This window comes from Bacillus rossius, chromosome 2 (genome assembly GCF_032445375.1).
Source record: "Bacillus rossius redtenbacheri isolate Brsri chromosome 2, Brsri_v3, whole genome shotgun sequence".
In the NCBI taxonomy this organism is placed as follows: domain Eukaryota; kingdom Metazoa; phylum Arthropoda; class Insecta; order Phasmatodea; family Bacillidae; genus Bacillus; species Bacillus rossius.
The window spans coordinates 97808616-97836564 of record NC_086331.1 but is presented as its reverse complement, the minus strand read 5'-3'; the positions used below and the strand labels follow the sequence as shown (position 1 = coordinate 97836564).

Below are 27949 nucleotides of genomic sequence, written 5' to 3'. Positions count from 1 at the left end.
CCCTTGAGTCCTTTAAGAATATTTACCGGACGTTTCATGTCTAAAAGTCATTCTGAAAACACGCGTTTGAGTGTTTGACACTCTCCTACCAATACAGTTTAAAAATGAAATACGGAAACAGAACTACTCATCCGTCCTCTGCTTATCCTCAAATGGTTTTCGGGATCAGTTTCCAAAGGCATGTGTTTTCTTGTGAAGCTCTGCCCGCAGGACGCGTGCCCGGGTTGGCAAGGACCTTAAGGACGACAACGCCTCTGACCCAGATACCGAGGACATGGACCTTAAGGACGACGCGCCTCTGACCCAGATACCGAGGACATGGACCTTAAGGACGACGCGCCTCTGACCCAGATACCGAGGACATGGACCTTAAGGACGACGCGCCTCTGACCCAGATACCGAGGACATGGACCTTAAGGACGACGCGCCTCTGACCCAGATACCGAGGACATGGACCTTAAGGACGACGCGCCTCTGACCCAGATACCGAGGACATGGACCTTAAGGACGACGCGCCTCTGACCCAGATACCGAGGACATGGACCTTAAGGACGACGCGCCTCTGACCCAGATACCGAGGACATGGACCTTAAGGACGACGCGCCTCTGACCCAGATACCGAGGACATGGACCTTAAGGACGACGCGCCTCTGACCCAGATACCGAGGACATGGACCTTAAGGACGACGCGCCTCTGACCCAGATACAGAGGACATGGACCTTAAGGAGGACGCGCCTCTGACCCAGATACCGAGGACATGGACCTTAAGGACGACGCGCATCTGACCCAGATACCGAGGACATGGACCCTAAGGACGACGCGCATCTGACCCAGATACCGAGGACATGGACCTTAAGGACGACGCGCCTCTGACCCAGATACCGAGGACATGGACCTTAAGGACGACGCGCCTCTGACCCAGATACCGAGGACATGGACCTTAAGGACGACGCGCCTCTGACCCAGATACCGAGGACATGGACCTTAAGGACGACGCGCCTCTGACCCAGATACCGAGGACATGGACCTTAAGGACGACGCGCCTCTGACCCAGATACCGAGGACATGGACCTTAAGGACGACGCGCCTCTGACCCAGATACCGAGGACATGGACCTTAAGGACGACGCGCCTCTGACCCAGATACCGAGGACATGGACCTTAAGGACGACGCGCCTCTGACCCAGATACCGAGGACATGGACCTTAAGGACGACGCGCCTCTGACCCAGATACCGAGGACATGGACCTTAAGGACGACGCGCCTCTGACCCAGATACAGAGGACATGGACCTTAAGGAGGACGCGCCTCTGACCCAGATACCGAGGACATGGACCTTAAGGACGACGCGCATCTGACCCAGATACCGAGGACATGGACCCTAAGGACGACGCGCATCTGACCCAGATACCGAGGACATGGACCTTAAGGACGACGCGCCTCTGACCCAGATACCGAGGACATGGACCTTAAGGACGACGCGCCTCTGACCCAGATACCGAGGACATGGACCTTAAGGACGACGCGCCTCTGACCCAGATACCGAGGACATGGACCTTAAGGACGACGCGCCTCTGACCCAGATACCGAGGACATGGACCTTAAGGACGACGCGCCTCTGACCCAGATACCGAGGACATGGACCTTAAGGACGACGCGCCTCTGACCCAGATACCGAGGACATGGACCTTAAGGACGACGCGCCTCTGACCCAGATACCGAGGACATGGACCTTAAGGACGACGCGCCTCTGACCCAGATACCGAGGACATGGACCTTAAGGAGGACGCGCCTCTGACCCAGATACCGAGGACATGGACCTTAAGGACGACGCGCCTCTGACCCAGATACCGAGGACATGGACCTTAAGGACGACGCGCCTCTGACCCAGATACCGAGGACATGGACCTTAAGGACGACGCGCCTCTGACCCAGATACCGAGGACATGGACCTTAAGGACGACGCGCCTCTGACCCAGATACCGAGGACATGGACCTTAAGGACGACGCGCCTCTGACCCAGATACCGAGGACATGGACCTTAAGGACGACGCGCCTCTGACCCAGATACCGAGGACATGGACCTTAAGGAGGACGCGCCTCTGACCCAGATACCGAGGACATGGACCTTAAGGACGACGCGCCTCTGACCCAGATACCGAGGACATGGACCTTAAGGACGACGCGCATCTGACCCAGATACCGAGGACATGGACCTTAAGGACGACGCGCCTCTGACCCAGATACCGAGGACATGGACCTTAAGGAGGACGCGCCTCTGACCCAGATACCGAGGACATGGACCTTAAGGACGACGCGCCTCTGACCCAGATACCGAGGACATGGACCTTAAGGACGACGCGCATCTGACCCAGATACCGAGGACATGGACCTTAAGGACGACGCGCCTCTGACCCAGATACCGAGGACATGGACCTTAAGGACGACGCGCATCTGACCCAGATACCGGCCTAAGAGCACGGGACAACGCTCGTCTTGTAGGTCGGGGACGCCTGGAGGTGTTCGAGGGGCGGCGCTCAGCATGCGACAGCGTACGCGCGTTGACGGGCGCCTTCCAAGGCCCCTGCGCGCGCGGGCTTGAGGTATGGGGGCGCTAAGAGCGACAGCGACGTGCGTGCCGAGTGCATAGTCGCCTTTAAGGGACTTCCAGCGGCGACATAAAGCTGCATGCGCCCACCACGAGTTAAGTATTCTAGGCTGCAATTTTAGCTGCAAAACAAAAACTGTTAAATAAGCTGTTTAAGGCATTTTAAATTAAATAAAAAATTCTACATAAAAACAAACAAAAAATGAGGCCACCATTCGAATTATTCGGTTTCATAATTTTGTTGTATTATGTGATGTTTCTTGCTTCCAGTTTCTTCAACATACACATGTTTGCCATGCTTTAACATTTTTGGGAGTAGCCATTTATAGTTGAATTTATTTATATAGTCTTTTAGAGTTAGGAAAACAATTGTTATCATTGAATACAATATTCAAATCTTTCGAACGTAACTATCCTACACATACACAACGTCACACGCCCATATTCTTCACTGAAATACCCGACAAAAAAAAACCTTACCAACGTTGCACGGTTAGAGGTTAACTCACGTGTGTATGAAAACCGTGAACTCCGTAATCTCGCGAGTTGCGTTAAGAGACACAGCACGAACACACACACACACAGAGATCGGGTCACGTGCGAGAGAGAGAGAGAGAGAGAGAGAGAGAGAGGAACCTACTTGCGAGCGGGCACCGGCGGCGAAGCAGGGCGGCATGTCGCGTCGTCTGCGGCGACTGCGGCCCAGCCAATGACCGGCCCGCGTCTCCCGCGCCGGGCCCGCGTGGCGCCGCGCCAACATAGGTAGGAGGCTAAACAGGACCCACCCCTCCCCCCTCCCGGACCCCACCCCCGGCACACGCCCCCTCTCGCAAGATCAAGGCCTTCAGGCACGCACCGCCACTTACCAACCACCCAACATTCATCGCTTGCCTATGCAAGTCCCGTCCCACGTTTTCGTATTCAACGCGTACCTATGGACAGTTAAAAAAAAAAAAAAAAAAAAAAAAAAAAAACGTTTTCGCGGATATTTTAAGGTATGAAAAATTCTGCACACAGTATCGTAAATGTTATAGGTAGAGCTAGCCTTTATCTTTAATATTCCATAATAACTAGAGACCAGTGAATTTCGCGGATTCATTTCGTGTTATGCTAAAATTCAAATAATTATACCTTAGTGCTGCTTCTGTCATTGGTTCTCAGTTAATCTGCAGGACTGAGGGCCAATTAGAGACCCTCACTCATAGAAATGTCGAATCACAGGCCACCCAGTCGAGACGACTCACAAGTCAACAGCCAATGAACAGTTGGCATTTGCCCGAGTGTGTAGAGGATATTGGAGTCTATCCTGGAGGTCATTGAATCCGCGAAACTCACGGGTCTCTAATAATAACATTATCGGGTCAACGCTTAGTCCCATAGATGCACGTTACGGACCAGAAGACTGCACTCAAGTTCGGTGTCTGGTGCGTAAAGTCAAAGAGGGGTGTGATGAGCGCGCAAGTGTCGCCCTTAAGCCCACCCCACTCGATGCCCATTTTCTGCTATAACTAATGTTATACCCGTAGGTATAAAAATGTGCATAAAAGTTTGCATAGCAGAAAAGAAGAAAGAATTCTTAACACCACACACACACAATACCTAGAATGTTAACAGGAAATCAGCTAACGCAATTGCCGACCAAATCCAGCATATCAGGGAACGATAAACATTTTGTCAATTTAATCGAACACAGGAAAAAAAAAATGAAAATTGCAGCTGTTTATGTTAAAAAAAATTATCTAACCTGGTGAATGATAGTTTGGTATTTTATATTATATATATAATTTGTAAAAAAAATCAGATGATCTAACGATTGACATAAAGAAAGTTACAATTTGTTTATTGTTTCACTGATTTCGTAAAGTGGGGGTGCTAACTACGCACTTTTTAAAACATTAATTGGGAGAAAACCAGACTTCATCAAACGAAAATGTGGCGAAGGCAAGGCACAAGGTGTTGCTGGCATCACCTGAAGTGTGACATACGAGCTGGACTTGAACGGGGACTCCCTGGGCTGTTCAGATAGCGCCGGCAGCCATTCCGTTTTGCGAAGGAGTGGTCTGAGAGAGAGAGCCCAGTTCTAGCTCAAGAAGATCGTCCTGGACGAGTAGCTGAACCGTCCATGCCACTGCCGCGGCTGTGTGAAGACAGAGCGGACGTTTCCGGATCACCGGGTGGTGGCGACCGAAACCCGCACGCGGAACCTGACGTGGAAGACGGAGCGGACGTTTCCGGACTACAGCATCCTGGTATCGGAGGCCCGCACAGGAAACTTGGAGCAGTCACAGTTACCATTCATCGTCTGACGAACATCATGCAGCGAACGGATGCCGCCTTCAACAAGGGCGCGAGTGGACGACCAGCTGACCAACTGGTGTTGATAAGGCGATTGGACTAACACACTTAACGTCCTCAGAACGGGATGGGATTCACTCCCAAGCAGAGACTTGTTTATCCCCCAGTGGGTTTACACTTCAGTTCGTAAAGTGAACCAACGGACATTGAACTTTATTTTTATTGTTTATTTGTTGTGTGCAACAAAAGTAAATTTAAGTCCATTTTGGCATCAACTCTTAATATGTAACATGTATATAGTAGGTTAGTTCAGCGGTATAAATAAACTTAATAATCTTAACGAATATCTCAATTTAAAATAACATGGTTATAAATTTAAACAATTGCGCTGATTGGCTATATGTGACTTGTACTTTTTTTCTATTTTGGGTTCCGCCGAGTTTGAAGGCTGCTTTTATTAAAATTTGATGTCACTGATGTTTGTAGTACCATTTCTCTAGTTTAATACTGTCTGTTAGCAGCTTGAGTCTGGAGCCATCTTACTTAAAGGAGTTAAGCGAATGTTGTCATTCTATCAAGCGCTCAAGTTACATTTGTTCGTTTGTTCACTTGATGAGACATATGTAATTTATTGTTAAATGCTGTTGTTACTGTCAAGGCACACCCTCGCTAGTAATTTTTGAATATTGTTGGAGGTACCCCCAGTATTCCCCAACACGTGTGAAATCTCCTTTATGCCAGTTATATTAGTATTTGTTTATAAATTATCGGTGAGTACGGCGGTCAAAAGGTCAAGACAAAAAACAAAAATTCAAGTGTTCGATAGTCTACTACCAGTTCACTTACTTAAATCTGAACGGTAAAATTACTCGGGCTAGTAAAAAAAAATTACAATAAGTATAATATATTTTCTCCATTGAAATATTGTGTGAATATATTAAAAACAATTGTGTGAAATAAGCTGGTATTTATGGTAAATTTATACAAAACGGAGTAAAAATACACCAACAACAGAAAATTTTTTATAATCACTGCAATTCTAATTTCACACATTTGATAGTGCTTTCACTCGAACATAAGTTTGAAATACCAATATATATGTTTTTTTTTCTGTGTTAAATAACGCATGTAGAAACGCAAGTGTTCATACATTAGGTGCACACTTACACAGAATTTGTTTACAGTGTAAAAGCGACACCAATGCTAACTGATGTTTAACATAGCTGCAGAAGTAAAACACATGGCAGAGTGAGACCATCACTGGTGTGCCGAGACAAAAATACCAAACACAATATCTTACACTGTAGAGACGCTAAACAACGGTTTCTGAATGTATACTAAACAAATAAACTTTTTTGAAGAGAAAATCCTTTACAGACGGTAGGGTAAGTCGAGGCGATGACTCACCAGGGCGTAAATACACATTGCAAATCTCAGGAGTGGGGCGATCGATAGCAGTGAGGGAGAGGGGAAATATTTAGAACCGCCTCCTCACTCTCGGGCAAGCGTTAAGGCTCCCACACACGATCAGTACGAACTATCAGTTCGGACTTACTAGTCGGAAGTGAACAGTCGGAACTACCGTGTGTGAGCAAGGACGGTGGACTGATCTGTCGGAACTGATGGACTGAAGAACTGATGGCTTACCATCAAATTGGGGAATGTGGACTCAAGAGCCCTCAGTTCGAACTGCCGTGTGTAGGAACAGCGTCTCGGCAGTCCAAAATGTCAGTCCAAACAATCAGTACATCAATTAAGTGTCGTGGCAGGCCTCTTTGTTTATACTCTTTGGGTGCTTTGCGTTTTTCTTATTTTTTTTTCTAACTAAAAGTGTAACTGCAATTGAAAGAGCCAAAAATTCTTCCATATTCTACGATGAAACGATACATCCAACAGCAACAGCAAACATAAGAATGATCGTGTGTTGGTAAGGCTTCAATTCAATCCAAACTGTCAGTTCGGACTATTCGGTCGTAACTGAGCACCTGGACTGAACGTGTTTGCAGAGGGCTTCAATTCAATCCAAAACTGTCAGTTCGGACTGAGCAGTTCAAATTGGAAGCTGGATTAAACGTGTGTGGGAACCTTTAGTGAAGCAACACTACAGTGCTAAATTTTCCGTTAACGCTGGAAACGACAAATTCAATAAATCTTAATTATAATCGTGAAAATATGTGTATACAGTTCCAATAGCGCTAGTGTGTTTTTCAGTACGTTATTGAGTAAGCTTTATTGTCTGTTTTATCGTTAAAGCGAATTATTTAATATTTTGTTTTAGCAATTGTGTTGATAATTGAAGTTTCACTGTTAACGTAAGTGGTGGCCATAAAACCGTTATTTTTGTTTGTGCAAATGATTTGCTTCAAAATTCTACGAACAGGTAAGATCAATGGAGTTAGGTAATTTTTTTTATACAGTGCCATGCAACTTTTTATCTAAGGCGACTACGAGCTGGAAGCATAATGACATGCTCATTATGATTACTTGGCGTCGTATGTTAAATTGGAGATAAAGAGTGATCAGAATTCATAACTAATAAAATTCTAACCTTGAGTATTAAAATAGAACTAGAACTGCGTCAGCAACGGTGCGGACTGGCGCAGTGAAGACACCGAACTATTCACTCCTACGGTCCTGCCATCCAGTTTCGGTTTCCCATGGTTTTCTGAAACCGCTGCAGGCCATAGCAGATATCCCTCACACGTATTCCATGTTTGTGTCTGAAACTGCCTCACTGTCAACGAGACCTAACATAAAACTCAAATACTCGACTTCACTTCGCTAACGACTTTAACATCTTTTAGTGGAGCATATGGAAAGTTTAACCACTGGCCACGTCCCTGGGCATTCGCATCATATAGTCGAACCACCTCACACCTTCCAGATGCCTATATTTCGTAACAAAATCCTTGCGTAAAAAAGGAAGGAAGAGAGGCGCACCTAGCCCGGTGACGTCAGTGCTTCAAGCGCTGACACAAAAAAAACCGCGTACGTATGGTTTTTGTATACTAAAAAGACATTGGACAAGCCCCACTTAACGACATTAGTAGATTGGGCTCTTCTGAACGCAGTCCATCGTTTTAACACTGGAAACATAAGATTCATACTAAGTATTTTTAACACGCCCGAATAATTACTTTCGTGTAACTTAGGCTTGTGCTTGCCTCAGTAGTGACAGGGACCTTAAAATGAGAACCTGTCGCGAAACGACGGTTATCAGTTGACGTAACAAAGGTACTTTCTGCAATTTTAATTTTTTTTCCTCATTTTTAATGGCTTAAGTCCCGCGCGCTCTTTACTATTTTTTTAAAACAAGTTTCGCGAAAGTAAATATTCGGGCGTGTTGAAAATAATAAGTGAATAGTAGGCTTCCCTTTTACCGCTGCGTCACTCGCTCGGTCGTTGAGAATTGTCCGCGCGTACATGCTCCTCAGATGACGTCACAACCACGTAGGACAGAGGGAATGAGTCAGTGAGGGCCATACACTAGGCGGGGCCCTGAGCCATTCTCTTTTTGCGGGGCAGCAAACTTTGAGAAGAAGGGGCTCACCGGGGCGCCGGGAGGTATGGAATATAGCCTTCCTTCGGAAAAATCTGAAAATAAACTATTCAAAAAAGTTTTTAAACCAACCTCGAACCAAAACTTCAGCGAAGGTTTTCCTAATTTATCTTAACAAAATATTATATAATTTGCTAATAAATTATATTTAAGTTAGTCTTAGAAATGATTATCAAATTCCGGTGAAGTCACGTCATTACATCCGACACTAAATTTTTTTTTTTAAATTTTTATAGTTATAAATAATGGAAACTCGATTGATATATAAAATGTATTTGCCAGCACTTTGAATTGCATGCTAACAACAATTGAATACTCACTTCTCATTAATGTACATATTTTTCACAGAAAACTAGACAAAACTAGGAAAATAACAATGGAACGGGCCAGGGCGGGACCCGGCCGTACAGCTTTACTTGCAGCGTATTGCGCAACTAATGGCGACCTTACAAGACATTCGGATAAGGTGGCGAATAAGCACTACCTTGTTGGAATACAACCGTAACCTAAATCGCAGGCTGTATTCCACAACGTGTCCAAACCCAATCCCTGTTAGGTAACGAAAAAGCAACCGTTTTAATAAACGGTGCTATGCACAAGGCTAGGAACTGATTTAAATCCATTCTAGCGGATGTTTGGCAACCATCGGTACATATGTTACGCTAAAGATCCTACTAAATATATCAGCCCTATCGTGCGAAATAAATGGTGTAATTTAAAATGTCTCAGGTACTTTTTAAGTTCCGATTATTCTTTCAATGGCCATTGAAATGTACATAATTCATTCCAGTATAGTTGAGCTATCATAAAGTTTTATTCGGCACACCAACAGTCTTGGTACGTCCCCAGATGATCACAAAAACGACTATATACGAGTTAATGGCGCCAAATGCGGTTCAGACATCTGGACGAAATCAACGAAAAAGTGAACTCTGCGCATGCGCGGAATTCGGGCACCAGAACAATGGATATGACACCAAAATCCGTTGCCTAAAAATAAGGGACTGGCAGTGTCCTATCGTGCACAAGGAATACGTTTAGGGTACAGGTGTAGCATATTCAACACGTAAACCCTTATTTTTGCGTCTTGGAATACTGGCCTAAATGTTTTTCATTCCTCACTGCTCCATTACGTACCGCGCCTAATGTCACGTGACCTGAGCGCGAGGCTATATGTCACTGACGTGTAGTGGGATGGAACAGGAGATCTCAGAAAAATCAGACATAACACCCCAGTGGCATTTTAAAAATATTATTGATTGAACAGTTTTGGGAACGGAAAATTATTTCACACTTGTACATATGCCATGACATTCTTTTTGTAGGATTTTCATAACTGTCGTATTTAAATAAGTTATGTTTATTTTTTAAATTTATATGTGCTTGGCTCTTGACAAATCTGAGATGCTACTAATGGTTGAAATAGGTTTCTTTTAAAACCAATATTATATGAAAAATTTATTTACGAAACCTATCAAGTTTTATCGCTTTAGACAAATATTGTCCATATTCTAATAACTGTAAGACTTATTTTTAAGAAAACAGCCCCCATTTCCTGCAATTAAGCGGGGAGTAAAATTGTGTGTATATCTGTAGCAATATGTTTCGCAAGGCCCTATTGAGACTATGTTTGTGAACGAATGTCATTACTACAATTGCCGCCGATTAGTGTTTTATTTTACACTGCTCTCTCTTAGTGCGTATTTTTTTCATAGTGCCCTGGGTGCGGAATCAAAATTTGTTTTCTCGGGAATGACCTAGGCTTCAGTATTAAATATTTGTCTTGCATAGACAATATTATAAAGTTTATTTGAATACATTAAGATACTATTTAAAAACGAGCTAATAGTAGTATCGGTTAATAAGATTGTGTATGGTATTTGAGGAAAACTGTTTACCTTTAGTGAAGGAAAAAAAACATAATACCAGGTGACCACAAAAATCATACAACACATTAAGGAATACAAACAAGAAAATTCATCACCACCAAACAGTGAAGAGTGTGACAAATTTGGAACAACACACAACATGGGAAATAACAGAAAAGGACAGTTATAGACGCCACAGAAGTATTTAAAACGCCCAAACAACATCAATAGAGAAGATAATTATGAAGGCCCTGTCACAGTCAAATATTTCTCTCCAATATATTTGACAATAGAGTTGAACGGGTAGTACAGGACGAAATAAAAAACTTACAATTTTATCCATTAAATATATTTGGGAAATGACCTAACAACTGGTTTAAATAAAGTCGCACTATGAGAGTTTATTTTTAGTCTGAGCTACTATCTCAAACATTTCAATTTTAATCAAAATTTTGAAATTAAATATTTTTTTAACTTGTAATGCTATTTGTTTATTTTTAAATTTCTTTAAAATGTATGAAGTTAAATTACAATAATATGAAGTTAATTAATGAAATAAAAATTCAGCGATTTTTAAAAGTTATATAAACACAATTTTCTTTTTACACAAAAATTCGTTAGCACACGACATTCATATTGTCATTAGTTATTTTACTTTTACAACATCTTTAATCGCCCATGTTTCTTCGCCATTTTAAAGATTCGTTGTGACGGAAACTGATGTCATTTCAGTTTTAGCTACGAACGATTTTGATTGGCCGATCGCATCCAACATCCAAGATATTTTAGAACCCGTCCTATATGCAAAATAATTGATGGAAACAAGTCACCCAACTTGTCAAACATGGCTGTGCTAATAACATTTACGGTGACGTCATAACTCAATACCAAACATAATAAAAAATCAAGAGGTTCGAAGCCACACAGGGTATAACTCATAATGACCATCACACAATGGGAAGAGCCCAAACATGATTGAAATACTTGTACTACATCAAGAGCATTATCTGAAAATAATATTATTTTACTTTAAATGTTATGTAGCTGACTACGCCATCTTGTTTCCAAAAGTTTTTGTAATAAAAAAATTATATCATGTAATATTTAAAATTCTGGTATTTTTTTAACATACCACATAATTTAATGGAATGCCTTTTCACTAATAGTGACCGACTGCTACAAGAGTTTCTCCTGTGAAATAATTGATTAGAGTTGAATTATTTTTTTTCCTTTCAGAATGACTACCGTTGTAGTTATAAAGTATTCAAAACTATTTTATGGTCTAAGAAAATCTGAAAAAAATCTAATTAAAAATATTAAAACCTTATTATTAATTATGGTGGTATACAAATTATTTTTTTTTATGTTAAGCCGTGCAGAATCAATCTAGCAACAGTGGACGCCATTTAGTCTGTACTGCAAACTAGGAGTGAGACACACTAAAGCTTTTCTGTCGTTCGCACTTGCGGGAAGGCAACTTGCAACCGTCTGTTAAATATGGATAAAGCTGTGCAGTATAAAATGTTGGCATCTATCACTGAACGGCTTTTTTTACAATAGAAATGTGACGATAGTCTCATCATTGTGGACTCAGCTAATGCGCTATTGAAAGTCTAATTGCACTCTGTATGTCTACGTTTTATTGCAGTGTTTGAGATTTATTTATTAAAGCATTTCAATATATTTTGCATAAAACTACTACTTTAAATGTTAAAGTTTTAACAAAAAATCTTGTGCTTGTTTTATTGCCATTTGAAAACAAAGCGCACACAGCTTTGCTGACATGTGATTTTGACAGCAACGTTAGTGAATATTAGTCTCTTTTGCAGACGTTAAGAATCGGTCTGTTATTTCTTTGGTAACCTGTTGAACGGTTGGTTATGTAACGTACATGCTCGCAACACGTCATGCTACAGTCACAACAGCGCCAAGGACCCGATGCTACTAAGAACATGCTGTTTTTACTATAGCGACTAACAAAAACAAACGATTGGGCATAACATGTTTCTCGCCCTCACACACGCGCCTAACACGACAGACGTCAATGTCTACACAATTTTATTTAATTTATTTAATCGGCATGTGTAATAAAACTTAAACGTTTATTCGGAAAAGTTCAGTTAGCAAAGTTTTCACAGGTAAATTTAGTTAACGAAATTTTTTAAACTATAATAATCATAAATGTATTACCAATGTACCAGTCAAAACATATTTCGTAAAAAAAAAATAAGTGTAGATAATTTTAGTAACGTCGCGCCCACGATATTTCTGTTCGGGAATGATGTCGGATAAGTAATTTTCGTCACGCTGACGTCACAGATGTGTTGCGTGGCACCCATCGCGCTGTTGTGATCGCAGCGTGATGCCGCAAGGCTGCGTCCGGGTGACGAGGCCAATGGCGCCAGCCAGTGTTACCAACCTCCGTGGGCGGCAGACTTGTGGGCCGCGGAGTTGGCGCGCGTGCGTTTGTTTTCTGAACCAACCGCCGCGACTCGGCGGCAAACAAATGGCGCTTCCTCGACTTGCGACCAGACATTAGGAACGTATCCAGATGGAGCAATAAGGTCCGATTGTGGGAGAGCTTGTTGAAGCCAAAATGGGAGGGGGATTTCGGTGTACTGCACGTACCAATATGGCGGTCGTTTGTTTACGAATGCAACCGCCGTATTAGAGGTTAAAACGGGCGTTATTTTTGGAATGCAATGAAATTTACATTGTTTAAAGAGGAGTTACGTAAGAAAGTTGAATTTTTCATAGCGCAAAATCTGTACGCGAGCCTACTTATAACAGAAATGTTTTAATTGTATGTTTATGTCCTGCGGTAGCATATTTCAATTCAAGAATATACTTACAATTGGGCATTCGCAAACAAGAGATTCAACAGAAACAGGTGAATAAGAAATACACTGCTGAAATCTAATACCTATGTTTAAGACAAAACCTGGGATTGACAAGTAAACACGTCATTAACCGTTACAACTAGTTTCCTTGCACAACACTACATGGCATTGAACACGATGACTTCTCCAAATGTGGCAATATAAAGAAACATTTAAGAGTTATAATCATGGTATTCATTTCTAGGCATTTTTGATGTTGTCCTGAACTGCCGTTGTTTATTCTCGGAAAGCACCGCGTGCTGCTTGGTGCTCTGTTTGAAACAGTCGGCAACTGAACAAAAACCTACGGCAAACCGGCCGCAGCACCAAGCACAGATACTGGTCTATTATGCTAGTCAAGTCTAACTATCCGATCCGTTCAGCACCGCAGCCAGAGACGGACTGAAGTTCTCATCTTCTGGTCCCCACTTATATGTTCTCATTGGTTGGTTCAATACATGTGTCAAAACAACAACCATGTTCATTATGCTTGCACTTAACTTTCTCGGAGCATTTTTTATAATGGCAATGTAAGCTATCGAGACGTGAAATTAGTTTATTGCACTTGTTGCACTGAAATAGTATTCTTTGAGCATTATTCGAATACCCGCTTCTTTCATGTCTGCGCGCACATGAAGTGGTAGTGAATAGAAGCGGAAAACACTATGCGTAAACTATTCATTGCTGCAGAAGCCAGGAAGACATGGTGGCTCAGAACACGAGACAGTTGGTTTTATAGTTGCACCCGCAAATATGCCATGTATCTGCTACCACTTGGATCAAAATTAAAGTGGACAAGAATATCATAAAATCAAATAAAATTTTACCTTAAAATGTATAACAAATTTAAATACTTATAAATTTAACAAATTTTTGTAAATAACGGAGGGCTTTAATTGAAAAGTTACTGTGGATTGAGTAATACAGGAAAATAGATTAAGTGCTAGATAGGTTTTTACAAACAAATTTCACACAAATTTCATTTAGGGATGGAAATGACTGAAAAATGACTACACAGAAATTTCGTCCAAATACGTGTAGAAAGTGTATACGAATACTCGAAAAATGTTTTCATATACATTCTAGTAGAAAATATAATATTAACTTTTTTCTTGAGTTTAATATGAAGCATACTTTGAGGGTAGTGCGTAACCTGCATAAAAGGCCGAAGTAGTCACTTTCATACGTGTGCGCATACACACTTTCACAAGAAATACAATTATATAAGCACTTTCCCGTACGGAAAATAGGCTACAACTGTGGTTGTTTACGTTGCTTTAGCGTCGAAGTAATTCTAAAACGGTTTTATATCTTTGAATCATCAGTACAAGCAATTCTGAAATGCAACAGTCCCACTTCGAACAAAGGTTACGTATTAGGTTTATCAGGCATCCCGAGACAAGATATTTCGTGAGCTTGAGACACATCATCATCGCTTAAATTGTTTGATTCTGGAATTAAATTTTACAATACCGAAAAAAAACTAATCACGTATTAGTTAAAAATGTTATACAAAAAAACATGTATTCAATAAGCTAAGCTTTAATTATTTTTTACGTTTACAACTCTTCTTTAAATATTATGCATATTGGGACACTAAAAAATAGTACACGATAAACTTTTTTGATGTAGTATTGTACAACTTTAGCATTAACGATATATTAATGAACTTTATTTACATTAACACAGATGAAATTTTGACCGCCCCCCCCCCCCAACCAAAAAACATACCCAAAGGAATCTATGTTCTTCAGCTAATATCATCATCACAGTTCTAAACCACGTAGCATGACTGAGTTTACAAATCTCTGTACATGTCTAAAGAGCACTTGACTCTCAGATAAATGTGGAAAGAACGTGGGGCTGAAACGACTGCTGATATTATGCATTCTTTTGTTCAAACCTAAGTATAAAACAACTGTTAAATGTCCACGGTATTCGCTGGACTAGACGTTAGTTAGGAATTAAGAAGAATAATCTCACACGCAGATTTCGCATTCCAAATGATGTAGCGAAATCTAAAAAAAAAAAAAAAAAGTAAGATTAGACATTTTTTAATGAATTGTAACAACCCGGAATTGAGGTTCCGAATACAACATCACAAAATGTGTATATTCGTATTGTATTCGGATGACACGACACGCCACCACCACTCCTGTCTGTTCCAGAAAGATGGCCAAATGTATAAATATGCGCGTGAGTGAGTGAGTGAGTGAGTGAGTGAGTGAGTGCGTGAGTGAGTGCGTGAGTGAGTGCGTGCGTGAGTGCGAATGCGTACGGTCAAGTGCGAGGTATGGGGACAAAAACTGTTGAGCCTAGCTCCAGTAAGGAGTGTTATCTGTGGACTTGACTGATACTTAGTGATTTGCGAACATGCATTGTGTTGATTTAATAAGTAATGTAAATATTAGTAGTAAATAAAACTGTATAAAATTAATTGGGCAATCCTTACGAATCCGTTTTCCTCACTCGTAACAATATATTATGTACGTTTAAACGAACAATTGATAGGAACTGCAATCTTGTTAAATACTAGGTGGTTTTCTTTCACTTAAGATTGTAGTTTATGATAGGGACTTATTTATCTTAAACACTTCCTGCTTCTTGGTGACGGGATTTACATCAAATCAAAAAGCACTAAATCGAATTTGAATGCGCACGCGTTTGCACTGTAAAATGTCATGAGATTGTGTCTAATCAATAGAGACCTGCAAAATTCGCGGATTCATTCGGTGATATGCTAGAATTCAAACACATATACCTCTTACATAATTTTGCTATTGGCTTACTGTTCATCTGGACGAATCTCAACCAGTTATAAACCCTCAACCAAAGAACGATCGAATAACAGACAAACCAGCTGAGACGACTTACAAGTCGGCAGCAAATGAACTTGCATTATTTTCCCGAGTGTACAGGGGTATGTGCAGTCTATCCTGAAGGCCATATAAACCGCGAATTTTGCAGGTCTCTAACAATGAGTAATAAGGAGGGGGGCCTAACAAAATAAATTGCTTCCGGGCCCTTAGCGTCTCTTGATGGGCCTGTGCACGGCAAAGCATCGCTACTCTCTCTTGCTACCAGGTTAGCCCCACGGTGGCCGCTGTGCAATACTTCGCACGTAGAACGTACACGTATCAACTGAGCGCGCGGTGCCGTTCTCTTGGTGATTGGCGCGCCTCCAGGCGTCCAGCTGACGGCGTCCAATCACTCCTCGACTGTGACGCAAGCCGTCACTCACTCGTTGATTGGACAAGCGAGGCGCCGGCCCCATCAGAGCTGCGCGATTGGGCTTGGATGTTTCTCCACACCGCAGCCCGCAGCCATTCCACACTGTTGAAACAACTTCCAACAAAAAGGAAAAAAAAAAAAAAACCTAGGGATCTAACTTATCTAGCGCTCTTTGTAAATTTACGGATAAATTCGTTGTATTACGTGTCACCTCTTATGAGCATTAACTCACAAAAATCACTTTGGAGTATTCACAAAACATTTTACAGCAAATCTTATTCCTTTTACGTAAGTATTAACCCCTTTTATGGCAGAACACAGAAATCGTACATCTGACACCGGCACGAAGATACAATTGTCCGAAAAACGCTTCTTGTATTTGAGATGTATTCTTCGTTGAATTTGTCAGACATTTAACGGTATTTTATAAAAGTGCACGTGTTTCTCAGGAGCAAGACCAATCATCGATGCGCTTAACAGCCTTGCGTGACCCTTACAAGAGCGTAGGGACGCGGAGGAGTGATGCCAGCACTTCCCTCCAATGAAAGCGATCCGAGTTCGATTCCTCGCTAGGTCAAATGCAGAATTTTTCGAGTGGGAAGTGTAGCGACACGGTAGTTTTCCTCAGGCAACTCCGTTTCCGCAACCAAGGGCGGGTGGCCGTCTCATTTATTGTTACTCGAGATAAGCTAATTACATGGCAAATTTTGTATTCATACACGTACTCCTTGGGCGAACATTTTGTGGCTAGAGAGTTAGAAGGCATGCACCTAATGATTCAGTTCTTTACACATCATTTAATACTTTCCGTGCAGTATAAATATTGTAACATACTCCGTGCGCCAGCCAGAGCCTGCAATGTAAAAATGGTTTACTTTAACATGCTTGAAAAAATTTGTAAAAGTAATGGCATAATAAAGGAATTCAATGATTTTTGTAATGTGAAAGATAAATGTAAAATGTATTTTTGGACATAAGTCATTGCTATTTTAAAATTTAATGCTATAGTAAAACCTTAAGAATGGGCAAAGAGATGACCACACAAGCACATAGTAAACAAGCCAAAAACAATGTCAACATTTTAATGCATAAACACCAGAGAGAATTTCATGGAAGGAAAAAAAACCATTCACAACACATCGTTGTCAGTCCGCGTGTTCGTCTTGAGCTGTGATATTCTTACCCATTCCTTCCATGAAATTCTCTGTGCTGTCGTATGTATTAAACTTTTGACATCAGCTGATTTTGGCCTGTTTCCTAAGTGTTTATGTATTAATATCCACCTCTTTGTCGTTATTGAGGGTTCTCTTGAAAAAGTGAAAACCAGCAATGGCGCAAGACAAAAATAAAGTTTCAAATGATTTAACGAAGGTTTAACGTCTACTTACACTTTTGGATGTAATGAGATAAGAATTGCTTATTGATGGAATGCATGGTTCGGAAGCGGGAGTACCTCGGCAGATCATGGGAACATCCGCAACAATTTCAACATAAAAAAATCCAGACCCCGTAGAAAATCAATTCCAGACTGTCTTGGAAGCGAGGGATGTGAACGCCCATTCCACGTGACCCCATTCATCAAAATCATTTGTAGGATTCGCACACCAACAAAGCATCACGCACTAGTATCTCCACATGGGAGGTCGTATCAACAATAAGTAGCTATTTTCTCATCGACATAGAGCGACATCGTCATAGAGCGTCGCCCGTCAACTAATGACAAAATCTAAAGTAAAGATGGGCTTGTACGTTCATCGGTCACGTAGAACGGTTTGTAGGAAACTTGCATTAATAAAGGTTTCCAGGTAAACGTTTAGACGTTTTGATGGCTGAACTTTCACTAGACGAAAGTTGCTTTTTCAACGTTTTTGTGCAGCAGGTATCCATCGATAAGGAGAATTAAATGGCGTAACTAAATAAAATGTTGTCTGTTTAAAATAAATTATACTAGCCGATTCATGACATAGTTAAAATTTATTCAATTAAATTAGCTTTTCAAAATCTCAAAATTGAGAAATTTAAGTTATCTACTGTGTGACAGAGCTTTAGATGATGATTTTCACCCGTGAAATTAACAATTAAAATATTTATATAGGTACTAAAATACAAACTTAACTAAAAATTAATTTTAAAAAGAACGGCATTTTTCTTGAGATTGAGTCATATTTAGTCTCATAGGTAGCCAGAAAGTTAAAAAAAAAAAAAAAAAAAAAAAAAAAAAAAAATGGCAGGGCAACCACCACCACGTTAGGCAGTACAATGACCCCCCCCCCCCCCCCAAACAAATCCTTAATATCAGGTATATATTACTTACTTTCTTCAGCGCTACCTTAAAATCCCTCATGTCGTACGCATGACAAAGGAGGGGGAAATTATCTCGTTATGGCACTTTCTTCTCACTCGGAAGCTATGCTGACATTTTATAAGAGTTCACAGAGGTTACTTTCATCTCCAAAGAACCTTAATTAGTTCCAACACTGGCGCAGAAGTTTTTTTATCAAAGCGTTAAGGTTTATGGCTGTCGCTGTAACGCACTCTTTTCTAAAGGCGTCTTTTTAATTGGAAAGGGTGGGCGGTGGCGATGGTGGCATGATACACTAAGCAGGCGCGGTCAGTTGGGCCGTAAAACTAATGGCCATTTGGGAAACACGCGACCGAGACACCAAACAAAAAAAAAGTCCCTCGTCTGGAGCATCGCTTGCTGGAACACACTCCCACTTCCAAGCAGCACGCGACACCACACAGCAGGAGTCGGTCAAACATAAATTCCATTGATAATGTTCGCACAGGCTTTTACGGCCATTGTCTGAAGTAGCTTGGCTTCTAGGTTGTAGCCGCGTCCTTGGCGAATATTTCACCGACGTTTCGGTCGACATTGCAGTCACCATTATCAGGGAGCAGTTACCTACTCAATGATCAATAGGTAACTGCTGCCTGATGATGGCGACTGCAATGTCGACCGAAACGTCGGTGAATTATTCGCCAAGGACGTAGCTACAACCCAGAAGCCAAGCAACTTGATAAATTCCATTGGTTATACACCCGCGCCTATTTACTTTTCCTCGCCGGTCGGTCTAGCGGCCAGGACTCCTGATGGTTCCCGGGGTAAGAGGTTTGCAAACTGCGGAAGACAACGGGAATGCCAACGCAGAATCACCCTGCCTCGAAAACCACCGCTGCCATTAGCATATAATATATACCTGATATTAAGGATTTGTTTGGGGGGGGGGGGGGTCATTGTACTGCCTAACGTGGTGGTGGTTGCCCTGCCATTTTTTTTTTTTTTTTTTTAACTTTCTGGCTACCTATGAGACTAAATATGACTCAATCTCAAGAAAAATGCCATTCTTTTTTAAAATTAATTTTTAGTTAAATTTGTATTTTAGTACCTATATAAATATTTTAATTGTTAATTTCACGGGTGGAAATCATCATCTAAAGCTCTGTCACACAGTAGATAACTTAAATTTCTCAATTTTAAGATTTTGAAAAGCTAATTTAAATGAATAAATTTTAACTATGTCATGAATCGGCTAGTATAATTTATTTTAAACAGACAACATTTTATTTAGTTACGCCATTTAACTCTCCTTATCGATGGATACCTGCTGCACAAAAACGTTGAAAAAAGCAACTTTCGTCTAGTGAAAATTCGGCCATCAAAACATCTAAACGTTTACCTGGAAACCTTTATTAATGCAAGTTTCCTACAAACCGTTCTACGTGACCGATGAACGTACAAGCCCATCTTTACTTTAGATTTTGTCATTAGTTGACGGGCGACGCTCTATGACGATGTCGCTCTATGTCGATGAGAAAATAGCTACTTAGTGTTGATACGACCTCCCATGTGGAGATACTAGTGCGTGATGCTTTGTTGGTGTGCGAATCCTACAAATGATTTTGATGAATGGGGTCACGTGGAATGGGCGTTCACATCCCTCGCTCCCAAGACGGTCTGGAATTGATTTTCTACGGGGTTTGGATTTTTTTATGTTGAAATTGTTGCGGATGTTCCCATGATCTGCCGAGGTACTCCCGCATCCGAACCATGCATTCCATCAATGAGCAATTCTTATCTCATTACATCCAAAAGTATAAGTAGACGTTAAACCTTCGTTAAATCATTTGAAACTTTATTTTTGTCTTGCGCCATTGCTGGTTTTCACTTTTTCAAGAGAACCCTCAATAACGACAAAGAGGTGGATATTAATACATAAACACTTAGGAAACAGGCCAAAATCAGCTGATGTCAAAAGTTTAATACATACGACAGCACAGAGAATTTCATGGAAGGAATGGGTAAGAATATCACAGCTCAAGACGAACACGCGGACTGACAACGATGTGTTGTGAATGGTTTTTTTTCCTTCCATGAAATTCTCTCTGGTGTTTATGCATTAAAATGTTGACATTGTTTTTGGCTTGTTTACTATGTGCTTGTGTGGTCATCTCTTTGCCCATTCTTAAGGTTTTACTATAGCATTAAATTTTAAAATAGCAATGACTTATGTCCAAAAATACATTTTACATTTATCTTTCACATTGCAAAAATCATTGAACTCCTTTATTATGCCATTACTTTTACAAATTTTTTCAAGCATGTTAAAGTAAACCATTTTTACATTGCAGTAGCTTGGCTTCTAGGTTGTAGCCGCGTCCTTGGCGAATATTTCACCGACGTTTCGGTCGAAATTGCAGTCACCATTATCAGGGAGCAGTTACCTACTCAATGATCAATAGGTAACTGCTCCCTGATGATGGCGACTGCAATGTCGACCGAAACGTCGGTGAATTATTCGCCAAGGACGTAGCTACAACCCAGAAGCCAAGCTACTTGCTAAATACCATTAGTTATACACCCGCGCCTATTTACTTTTCCTCGCCGGTCGGTCTAGCGGCCAGGACTCCTGATGGTTCCCGGGGTAAGAGGTTTGCAAACTGCGGAAGACAACGGGGATGCCAAAGCAGAATCACCCTGCCTCGAAAACCACCGCTGCCATTAGCATGACCATTTACTTGAATGGACTTGTCACATCGAGGACACTAATGTGAGTAATCAGAGATATTACGCAGTTGTGGGGAATTTCCCCCAACCCTTAAATATCTATCACTCCCAACTAATGAAAATAATTTGGAAGCAATCAACGGGCAAAGTGGTTCTATTCATTCCCCCCCAACCACGAAATGAAATTCTGCGTACGCTCCTGTCAGTAATACACGAAGACACGAAGAGCGACATCAGGAAAGGAGCCGAACATGACCTACAGTAGCGCCTTCTCCAAGCAGATAACACACTTTTCAAGCTAAATCTCAGTCTTCAATTTAACATTTCCTCAGCGAAATCATAGCAACCAATTTCTGAAGTATTCCCTGCGGCAGTTTTAAATCGCCGTCTTCTTGCAAAGCCTTATTTAACTTATTTGATGTTGGCAACGATTTTCTTGAACTATAGGTACCTAAAACTTGGAATTTTTCTTAGTGTATTTCAATTTCTTCTCTGTGCTGTCTTCTTCTCAACAGGACCAAAGCGTCCAAAATGTCAAACTGATTTTTCCATTTTCTCTACCCTCTGCCAAAACTTATTTGATAGTTAATATTTAAGGCTCGATATCACAAGATACGTTGATTTTTTTTTAATTTTATCACTTTTATTATTATTGAAGGGCTATTTCTGGACTTTTAATATGATACCACCCTTGCATTTGTTGTTTTGTCCCAAATATGTTCAACATACATGCAGTGAGTGTAATATAATGGCCGTAAAAAGTCGCGCAGGTGATGATTACGAACACTTACACGACCTTCACACTCATTATATTACACTCACAAGGGGAAGCTACGACGTTCGGATCACGGATTTTATTCAAACATTGTACACTTTTGGTAGTCCATTAGGACAACATAATGTGCAAGTAGTAAGACGTACTGCTTGGGCGTTTTCGAGAAAATCGCTAGAGAAGTTTGACGCGTCGAATATGTATGGCGGCGGGTCATCGTGTCAGTGCGTTATGAGACTCGGACTGCCATACAACCAAGCGCGACCGATGTTCTTAGCTATAGCGTGTCTCGTCCTTAGTTTTAAGTATGCATTTTAATGGCCACGTAGGTACTCTCTCTTTCCAATGCACGATTCTGACACTAGCGCTGTCTTTTCGGTGTACTTCATTACCAGATATAGGCCAGACAGCACAAAGGTTTTATACAAAATTTTACAAATTAAAAGTTTTTAAAAATGTATCTAAAAACACTTAACTTTGTAAAGGAAAATTTGCAATGAGGATTTTCGGAATACATTTTCTTGTTGTATTTTATAAAGAGCATCATCTGATCAAATTCAATTTTTAATTTAAAAGAAACGTAACTGAAAGACGTCATCTTGCTTTCAATAAATCGTCAATAAATCTTTTATACCTATCATTTAATATATATGTTTACTCTGTTTGACCATTGCAGAAAATTTAATATGCTTTTTTATTAATTGTGACAGACTGCTGCAAATAGTTTCTCTAGTGAAATAATTGGTGTTCAGCATAATTTTTTTCTTTTAGAGTAACTTAAACTAATAATACTGTCAAAATACACTATTTTATGGGCTTAGAAAAAACAACAAACCGTAAAATGAAACTTTAGTACGATTAACAATTGTATACAAAAAAAGTTATTTATGTTATCAAGTTGGATAGTACCAATCTGGCAAACAGTGGACACTTTACTCTGTACTACAAACTAAGCACTATTAACATACTCCAACAAGCAGCTAAGCAATACCCATTAAGTTCCTGATACGATCCTCCTGTGAACAACTCGTGGCACTGAGGTCCGCGTATGTTATTTTGCCTCTTGTGAAATTGTAAATGGTAGTTCGACTTCTCTCACAGTTCATTTGGCATTAACACACACTTGTCAAGCGAAACTAGTAGCTCTCCCGAAGAAGTTAATGCATCTCAAAGAACATTGCCAGATGGCATATACCAAGCTGGATATGTGGCAACCATGTTAGTTTTGATTATTACTGTCTCCAACACGTGCATGCACTTGTGCTGTAAGCAGCGATGTTAACAGGTGAGTAAATATACCCCAGATTTTGCAGTGAGGAGAGACACCTGCCGTCTTGGTACGAGACAACACTGCCACTACAAGAGAGGAAGTTTGCCCAAGCTACGATGTCCCGCCGCCGACCTGATGTCACCAATCCAAGAGGGTCATGGGTTTTAGACAGTGTCGACGAGTAAACAGTCGCCCAATGAATAGATTTAAGATAACGAGTTACCAACGAAAGACACTAAGGTGGCGGCGCGGCGGAGCGTGTCACGACCACAAACGCAGTTGGTTCAAGACTCGAACGAGCGAGTAAAACTCGCACAACGAGTAATCGGACCAGTGGAACCAAGTAGATTAGGAATCGACAACAGAACCAGGGATTTTGGTCGTCAAGACGACAGAGGTCGCATGTTACTGTCCAGCACCAGCGAGTAACACTCGCTCAGCTAGTAACCAGGCGAGTAAGAGCCACCGAGGAGTTAGAGGTGATGGGTCTTTGCAACACCAATCGGCGCTGGTCCGAGTCCCGGTGCGCCGATTAGCGCTGTTGGGCCGATGAGAATGGCGAGTTGTTCAGGTACAGATGGGGCGCTGAACCAACTCTCCCGGAAGCGGCGGGCCCAACATCTGCAGTGAGACACCGCAACAGAGACGAGTACACACGACAATGGCTACCGCAATACCAGGCGGTGTTAGGACTAGCGCTCAACTTGAAGAGAGACGATCAGAAGTAATTTTAACGCCAGTCTTTTTTTAAGAAGTGTTGAACAATGATTAAAGTTCAATTTTTAGTGAGGAAGGTTTTAATTGAGTCCGACTGTCAGGATTTTTCATGTTAGTAATATTCCGACTATGCATTTTAAGGAATTTGTAAAGAATAATTTATAGCCATTCTTAAAGGCAAATAGTAGGTACGTATATATTCAAATAAACAGAGCTAGTGAATTAAAAGTTCGGAAGCCATAATGTTTTTAGTGGTTATCTTCCCAGTAGGTTTCGTAGTCGCTTTAATGTGTATTATATTCTTTATAATCATTTTTTTTCTGTTTAGTCGCTTTAATGTGTATTATATTCTTTATAATCATTTTTTTTCTGTTTACAGTTGGTGGACAATCAGAGATTGACAATGCACGAGTATCCTGCAATAACTAAATAAACCCCAAAATTATGTGTTTAGTGACTCGAGTTGTATGTTAACAAATGTCTTCACCGAACTACTGTGTTCTGGCATGGAAACACCCTCGCTTTTTTATACCGTTATGTTGGCCTCTGCTCGAAGCTACAACGCCGAGAACAGGCGTATTTGAATTTGACAGTCTATCGCGATTACTTTGATATCTCACATTATACAAAATAAAAACATTAAATATTTGATTATGAGAATTATTGACTTTATGTATTATACGTATTGATGAGAGTTCGGAGATATCTGGCATGATGAGGAACAGCACTGGCAATGTGATATAAAAGACATAACTTTATTATTTAAGAAAAAAACTATGTGGTATTACATTTTAAGTAGGTACATCGTATGAGATAGTCTTCTTATGTGTACAGTGTATGAAAGACTAGCACACTCTTGAGACAATATATTTTCTCTAACATTTCCTCCATCAGCAATCCACGAGCTATAAAATGGCTGATTCTCACAAAAAACGACGCGCAGCTGTTAAGTTTCCTCTGCGTTCTTACAGAGTCAAAAAAAATAAATCAAAACCATTATTTTTCGTGTCACGAGTGCATTAATAACACACACACAAAACTGACAGAGAAAATACACTCGTCGTTTTCGGGTGACGCCACTTGGCACTGACTCAGGAGAGGTCCTACAACAGCTCCTTAGTAGCGAAAACTGGTGCTTCAAGTGCATGATGCGCAACATTACAACTCCGGTTGTTTTTGCGTCCATCGGTTCGCGTCTGAGCCACCAATCTCAGGATTAACAAAGTTAGAATTAATAAATAACACGGCGATAGTGGCACCGTATGGATGTTTCCCTTGGAACAAATATGACTGTCCTGGCATCACACAACATCTAGAGAAGATGTCACAAACACAAGATGGCCAACGACGACTTTAAAAATGCAACCATCGAAATCCCCTCCCTCTCACGAGTTCATTGAGTACCTACTTGACAGGTGTCCAAATTTTCCACCAACATATTAAGACAACCGTCCAAAACATTTTAAATACATTGACTGCTTCAGGATTATAGCTAAGATGGCCACCGACAACAGAGAAGTCAACAAACCACCGCAATCATCTGTTTTTCCATGTGATGATTCCCCGCACCCACATGTCTACATTATATCTGGAAACATACCCCCACCCCCACCACCAAATCTTATTCGCAACGATTGTGACCTTCAGTTTCTCGCAGTCATCGCGAAGCAGGCAGCGCCACCGCAGGATTTTTCGTGCACAACCGTGCAACTTAACCCCAAAGAATTGATAACTGCACAACTATATACATTAATAGTGACGCGATTACAATCGTGTTAACGATTGGAGTGAATGGTTTACGTGATTGAGTTACGTTCAAAACGAACTGAAACTCAACTAGAGCGGAACAAACCACTTCCTGGTTTCTGTTTTGAGGCCACGTCAGAGAAATTAATGTTCCCGACGTTTCAGCATGACTTAAATGCAGTCATCCTACAATGATGGTTAAATAAAAGGCCAAGAAGTTATTAATGGGGCAGGCCACAAAAGCATTACGATCTAGATTCAAAATGCACATGTTGTAAGGCAAGCGTTGATGCAACTGAAACATTACTTGCAGCGATCATGCCCAAGGGACCACGCGCAATTACACGGCTTCCCTCCTTCACTTAGTCCCACCACTCTCTCTCTCTTTCTTTCTCCCTCTTCGCCAGTCAGCTACTACGCCAATTCCACCGCTTCTTCCTTTCATCGGCCAGTCCAGAGGCCAGATACAGATACAGGCGCTTCATGGACCATTCGACGAGTTGTCATTCGCGTAAGAGGCTTGGCTCGCACAGGGGGTCTGATTACAATCACACATGCGTGCATGTAGAGACTGACTAATGCAAGCACACACATTTACATAGCTTGCAGTGATACATGAAAAAATGATTCACTAGCAGCGCTTGAAAAATGTTTATTCAAAAAATTTTGATCTTCACTGTAAATGTATTCACAATTGAACTACGTACATAACCGCAAAGCAGTATCTTTCTTGATACGTACACAAACCAAATTTATATTAAAACTTCTCGTCATATGTGTGATGACAATATCTGTGGTGCATTTCATATTTTTTTTTATTTCCGAAGAACGCGCAATAATTCCGTATCTCGTGCGACCACATTTTTTTTCTTCTCTACAGTCTATGTTGCATAGTAAGAATAAATATATCACGGTATGATGCCACGTCATACCGAATGTTATTTCAAGAGCGTTTTAGGACCATTTTTGTAAGGTTAGGAGAGTGTTTGTGAACACATTCCATTAAACTTCCCAAATTTAAAACTACTCACTATCTCGAGATTGCACAGAGTTATTGATTAGGTAAACAGTCTAGTTCCCACGTGCATTATTCATGTTATTTATAGTAGTAATCTTGCCAAAATGTTAACATATCCCGCAGACCCTACTTTTTTGTCATTGTAAAAAATTATGAGTGTAATAAAAAATCGTACAAATTATTTAATATATATATATATATATATATATATATATATAACTAAAAAGACAGGGAACTGTGCTGAAAGCCCTTAATTGAGAACCCGAAAAGGCAAAAATTAATCTACAAAACATATTATAAAAATAATCCCAGAAAAGACAACTTAAAAAATATTTGAATTAAAAGAAAAGAGTCGAGGATCTTCACTATGAGAGATAACGAAGAAGTGACGTCCGGCATGGCTATCTATATAATTTACCAATACCATAAGACTTTTTACTGCTTCGCAAACTGCAATAAACTTTACTGCAAGAAAAAATATACTGGCCATGTAAGATCCAGCAAATATATCAATAGAGAAAAAGACATTTAAAGATTACGAACAAAAAAATGGTACGCACTACAGCACAAATAATATATGCCTAATATCTCCATGAAAAACGCAAAATTTTCCAACGATTATAAAACGTAATACAGCTCGTAATGATATTTATTTCATTTAACTTGGGCGTAATGTCTCGGCGGGAAATTATGGAAAACAGAAATCAGGATCGCTATATCAGGAACGATATCGGTCCCCCGTTATATAAGAGTCCAGAGTCGTATCACAGCATCACCTCGTTCCATAGCTCGTGTTAATATTTGGAAGAAATGTTTTTGTACCATCTTAGGCAAATAGCTTATAACAGTGCCGCTCTAAGGGAGTGTATCCTAAAATATTTTGCTTCTTTTATTTCGTGTTTTGCACACGATTTTAAATAAATTCATAGTATAACCATATTTTAAACCTTTTTCCCTCCTAAACAAGTGTTTAGCTAA

At 40.8% G+C, this 27949-nt stretch overlaps 1 protein-coding gene across 2 annotated transcripts in view; it reads right to left on the bottom strand.

The window, feature by feature from the left end:
- Positions 1 to 27949, bottom strand: part of LOC134529496 (four and a half LIM domains protein 3) — a 411563-nt gene that overhangs the window by 292726 nt on the left and 90888 nt on the right. The window contains exon 1 of one of the 2 annotated variants that reach the window (XM_063363643.1): positions 3249 to 3319. The exons of the other annotated variant lie outside the window; for it this stretch is intronic. The gene's annotated coding sequence lies outside the window, so the exon portion shown is untranslated. Of the gene's footprint in view, positions 1 to 3248; positions 3320 to 27949 lie in introns of those variants that run through there. 2 annotated transcript variants of the gene reach the window in all.